Source organism: Cebus imitator, unplaced genomic scaffold (genome assembly GCF_001604975.1).
Source record: "Cebus imitator isolate Cc_AM_T3 unplaced genomic scaffold, Cebus_imitator-1.0 Scaffold172, whole genome shotgun sequence".
NCBI classification, from domain to species: Eukaryota; Metazoa; Chordata; class Mammalia; order Primates; family Cebidae; genus Cebus; species Cebus imitator.
In genome coordinates this window covers 686,356-692,222 of record NW_016107487.1, presented here as the reverse complement: position 1 = coordinate 692,222, position 5,867 = coordinate 686,356, and positions in this window count along the sequence as shown.

Below are 5,867 nucleotides of genomic sequence, written 5' to 3'. Positions count from 1 at the left end.
AGGCCGATGACCTGCTCCGGGGGTCTCTGTTTCCTTGTCTGTTATGCCTACTTCATAGTTTTGTTATGAGAATGAAGTGGATTAACACTTCCATGGTGCTTTGCACTGTGCCTGGAACATAGTAAGCCCGACGTCGTAGGTGTCTTAAATAGAGATATTACCAAATAGAGCTGGGGAGAAGTTTACCTAGAGAAAAAGTTTTCAAAGTAGCACCAAGAAGACTGAGATGCTATTTTACCAATTTGAGAGACTAAGTTCTTCTTTTTGGCTCCGGGAGGTCCCATGGATACTCAGCCCAAACCAGGTTTTGAGTCTTTATTTTGGTTGTAGTTTGATATATCCATGCACCCCACCTCCGTACAGTAAGTGAAAAAACATCATCCCTTTGCATAATAGACATTCTTCTATCTGGATCCCACAGCAGAATGGTGGGCTCTATGTGGGTGCAGTTGGTCTCATTTTACCCACAAAGCTCTTTTCCGCTCAGGGTCACATATAGGCCATCAAGGTGGCTGGATCAGTTGAGGGTTTAACCGCCTCCAAACTATATCTGGAATCCCTATTCCTACCTAATCCTGTGGTTCAAATATTTTTTCCAGGAGTTTTCTCACACTCCATGCAAGTGAGTTAGTGCAGACAGACGTGGGGAAACTGGAATCTAACTCCATATAAACCAGTTATGTATACAGGAAGTCCTTATTTTGCGTAGTAGTGCAAGATCATAAAAACGGCTGTGTAAGCTGAAACCCCGCAAAGCAACCTTAATAATCAATGGGAAGAATTACAGGTGTTCTGTGACCTTTAAACATTTTTGTCAAGACATTAAACATTCTCTTACTGTTGGTTATAAATGCACAGGGAAATGAAAAATTAACAAAACTAATATTTATTTATTACATAGTAATTTAAAACATTAGAAACTTTGAGAATTAAGGTGTTTTATTTCTTTGTAAAAAACGTATCAAAAGTGGTTTGCACGGTTCTTGCCCTTTCTTCCCTCACTGTATAACTTATGATACAGATGGAGCAACTTTTCTATCCCTTGGTGAATTGCCATGCTTTGTTCTAAGTGTAACCTAGTTCTAAGTCAGCTTCTGATGGTTTATCCTTTGCTCTTGCAATGTCACAAAAGAGCCCCAAGAATTTCTTGAAAGTGAAGATTTTTGCCAGTGCCACTTCCATTGAGACATCTTCATTTTCTTGGAATCTGGATGCAAATTCCCAGCTGCATCCTTACCTGTGCTAGCAGCTTCCTCAATAGCTTGACATCAATCAATTCATGGTAAATTCTGGAATGAGGAAACAAGCCTTTACTGGCAGTAAAAGGTTCTTCTTCAGTATCCTTGTAATTACCATTTTCTTTCAATGCGACAGCTAATGTCAATGCTTTGGCCAGCATGCAAGCCAAACTACTTCAGATTTTGAAATCTTACAGTCTTAAATCCAAAGTAGAAAACTCTCCATTTCAAGCATAAGCAGCTTTCTGTTCCTATTGCAATTTAAACTCAAAGATGAAGCAATGTTACCTTGTTTTTAATACACATTGGATTTTTACAGTGTGGCGTGTACCATAGCTCCATACGGGCCATGGTGCATCCAATCTTTGCTCTGCTCTTGCCAGTTTCAAATCTTCAATCTAATCACATCCAATTCACTTCTAGCATTACCACTGGTTTTTTTTTGTTACACTTTTACTTTTGTTAGCTTACCTTCTATCAATGATCCATTTTTTTGTAAAATTTCAGTCACATGGATTTATCGCTGGAAGACAAGGAGGTGACACAACTTCACATTTTGCTGTCTGGGCATGAGCAAAGTAAGATGCACAGTGACTAATCATGGACAGGCTTTGAAAGAAGTGATGTGATTGGTTCATCATGATGTGCATCTGTTGTTTATGCCACGATTTTGTGGACTGGCAAGTAGGCAGTGAATTTTGTACTTTATGAAATTATAGTTAATATACCGTGGTGACTGAAATTTGAACTAGTTGTTGGGAACTGGCATTATTTCACTAAACTGAAACTTGTGCATATCAGTGCCATGAAAAGTAAGGATGGCTTTATTAATATATACCAAATACTTCTGGGCACATTTACAGCACAGCACTTCACCCTCCTTGTGGTTGGGTGGTTCCACGTGACCAGTCTAGCCAATGGATTGTGAGCAGAAGTTACATGTGTCAGTTCCATGCCAAACCATCTGATGGACAGTCAGTCCTGGCCTAGCCCCTGAGGATATCGGAGGAGGCAGCTGCTCTGTTAGCCTGTCTCTGAGCAACATAGGTGAGCAGAGGCTCCCTGCTGAGATATGATGGACATGTAGCATAAGCAAGAAGTAAACCTTTGTTTTAAGCCTCTGAGATCTTGGGGTTATTTGTTTCTGTAGCATAATGACTCATTATGATTGATATAAAATATAATCAGGAGGTAGTCTAGGAAAAGAAGTATAGGGAGCTAGGCATAATTTAAAACCCAGAAATTGGCAGCTGATAGTCAAAAGGGCCCCAAATTCATGGGGGTAGGAGTAGAGGAAGAATTAGGGTCAGGTACTTAACAAAAAATATCTTTATATGGTAAAATATATATATATATATTAAGCACAGACACAGAAAATGAATGTATAGCTTAATAAATTATTAAAAAATGAAGGTTATCCATTTATGGATTAATGGATTAATAGGTTAATGGGTTATCAGGGGAGTGGGACTGGTGGTTTTACAAGAAGAGGAAGAGAGACCTGAGCTAGCACCCAGCCCCCTTGCCATGCAATGCTCTGTGCCAGTTCAGGGCTCTGCAGAAAGTGCCTACCCTCAAGAAGTCTCTCGCCAGACATGGTACCTTGACCTTGGACTTCTCAGCCTCCATAACTGTAAGAAATAAATTCCTTTTCTTTATAAATTCCCCAGTTTCACGTACTCTGTTATAAGCAATAGAAAACAAAGAGACTTTCTCCTCACAGCGTTTACATCTTTGCCCTCTAGAGGCGACCACTTACCTGCCTTCTACGGAAACACCCTCCTTCCTTTCTTCATGGCATTATCAGTCCACATGTGCATCCTTCAATATTGTGGTTTAGTTTCACTTTTTAAATATTTTAAAGTCTCTTTTAATGTATAGACTTCCCCTTTACCCCATCCCTTTCCCTAAGAACTGGATCCTTTGTAGAGTTTCCTACAGCATGCATTTTGCCTCTTGCACCCCCACGGTGTTGTTAATGTGTTCCTCTGCCCCCTATATTTCCTGCAAATTGCTAGTTGGATCTATAGGCTTGATCCAATGTGGATTTGATTGTTTGGGGCAAGACAACTTCATAGGTGGTGGTGCATCTGTTCTCCAGAAAGTGTAATTATCTACAAAACAATTTTTTTGTATTATGAACAGTCATAGATGTTCAATTCCAAGATTCAGCCTAGACCTGTTCATTTATTTGGGGTTTCAGAGTGGCAAAATTCCAGTATGAAATGTCCCTTCTTCTACTCTGGTTACCAGTGGTGCAGTTCAAATAGGACCATCAGGGTAAATGCTTGATTTTTTTGTTTGTTTCTTCAGAATTCAAAGTTCTGTCACATCCAGGTAAGTCGCTAAGATGTGAATGTGGCAAAACTGTTGAAAAGGGCAACTTGGCCCCATCGGCCCAGCCTTCTCTCTCCAGGTCCTTTGACCTCCAAGAGGTCACCAAAGGCCCTAAGAATCTCAGTTTTTCTTCCAATCTCCCCACCCAATCAGAGCCCACCTTCAAGAAGGGAAGGTCCTCATGCTCACTCACCTTAGGAGGTAAATTGTGGGCAGCATCCAGTCTAGGGAATGTGGCTTTTAAGACCTCTCTCTCAAATGTTATCTCACTTAGTCTTTGCCGAGTTGAAAACAGGTCTCTTTGAGCCCAAACCCACCCCTGCAGTTATGTTTTGTTGTGGCCAGCACAGAGTGTTTTCACTTGTTGGTTTGTTTTGCTTTTAAGTGCAGCAAGACTGCATTTAGGCAGGGCATCTTCTCTGCAGTTAGATCAGGGCCGACCGTCCCCTCTTGTATGGTACCCACCCTGTGTTCTAAGTCTTTGTGTTGCAGCAACCTTGTAGATAGAAAAATCCAGTGGGATTGCTAAGGAATGGCATATAATAGAAAGAAAAGGAGGGGAGACAGAAAGAGCTCTGAAAATAATAAAATAACAGCAAACATTTGCTAAATGCTACATGCTAGGCACTGTAGTAAGCATTTTTTCCATTGGATTCTTTCAACACACCATGAGGTGTCATCACATTATTATTAGCCCATTTTACAGGTGGGTGGAAAAGAACTGGAGAATTGATGTGAGGGACCTAAGTGAGGCACAAATGGAAATGGAACAGCCACTGAGTGTTCTGGGAAGGAGACCATAAGCCAAAGGAGAGAGTCCATGCAGGGAAGAACCAGGTACGGGGGCCTCTCCAGCCAGCCTGGTGCAAACTAAAACCCACATTCTTTTTTCTTCCCTTTTACAGAGAAAGCTTAAGGAAGCATGATAAAATGAGGCCTAAGATAATATTTGGGGGGAAAGTTTATCTTTTTATGGTCTGTTTGCATTACACCCTTGGGCAAAGAGAGACGGAGAAAGACTTGTCCCAAATGGCAGAGCTGGAGAAGCACAAATCCAATGTCAATAGTTGGAAATACAAGTGTTTGGTTTCATTAAACTTCTTTCTTAGAAAAACGTTTCTTCTTTCCTTTTCCTGAGGCAATCCAAGGAAAGGGGACACGGAGGTGGAAAGAGGCAGTGAAGGGAGGAGGGAGCGAGCCGGGCCGGCGAAGGGGCTTGTCTTGAGGAACCTGCTCCCCTGTGAGTGTCCTCAGCCAGCCCAGGAGCCTGGCAGACCTGACTGGAAGCAGCCAGCCAGAGCCTTCCCTGGTTCCAGTGACTGCTGCTTAGCAGGGGTAGGCAAATCAGACTTTTCAGCGTTTGTCCAACAGCTTTTTTTGAAAGGATTTTTTTTGTTTTGTTTTTGAAAGCCTGAGTGAAAATGAACAAACAGTCAAATCCAGGTCACCCTGGGGGAAATGACTTATGCGTTCTCCTGTGACCCCACTGGGCCATAGCTGTCCCCCCTTCCTTCCCCACTATCAGGCTGGCCCTTGGCTACCCCAAGGCAGAGGCTATCCTGCAGAGGCAGGAGACGGTGGGTTAAGAATGCAGGCTCCAGTCAGACAGCCTGGGGGTTCAGGTTAAAATCTCAGCTCTGCCACTTATTAAATAGGCCACCTTGGACAACTTTTGTGCCTCAGTTTCCCCACTTGTAAAATGGAGATGTGATCATACCTCATGGTCTGTTGAAATAATTCATTAGGGGAAAATGCTTACTACGGTGCCTAGCGTGCAGCATTTAGCAAATGCTTGCTGTATTCTATTATTTTTAGAGCTCTTTCTGTCTCCCTGCCTTTGTCTTTCCATTACATGCCACTCCTTAGCAATCCCACTGGGTTTGTCCAAACAGATAAACTTGATCAAAGACATAAAAATATGTGTTATCTTGCAAGGTATTGTGCACACTGTCCACTCAGACCCTCTCTCTCTCAAGCAGTTTCTGCACAGCTCCGTGGATGCCACGTCCCTCCCTCAACAACACACCCTAGTTCTTGTAGCACAATGTGCATGGATCGTCCTCTTTATTCTTTTCCATCCACCCAAATCTAGTTCATGGTCCACTTTGCAACAGAATGTTAGGTTGATCTGGCTTTAGGAATGGCTTAATTCAAGGCCTCACCTAAAGTCACCAGGATCTGGTTTCATCTCTTGGTGTTGCTTTCTCCATGCTGGCTCCACTCAGACTCTACACACCTGGTGGCAAGAGGTTTGCTGCAGGTTCAGGCCCAGTGAGAAGGATAACTTGCCTC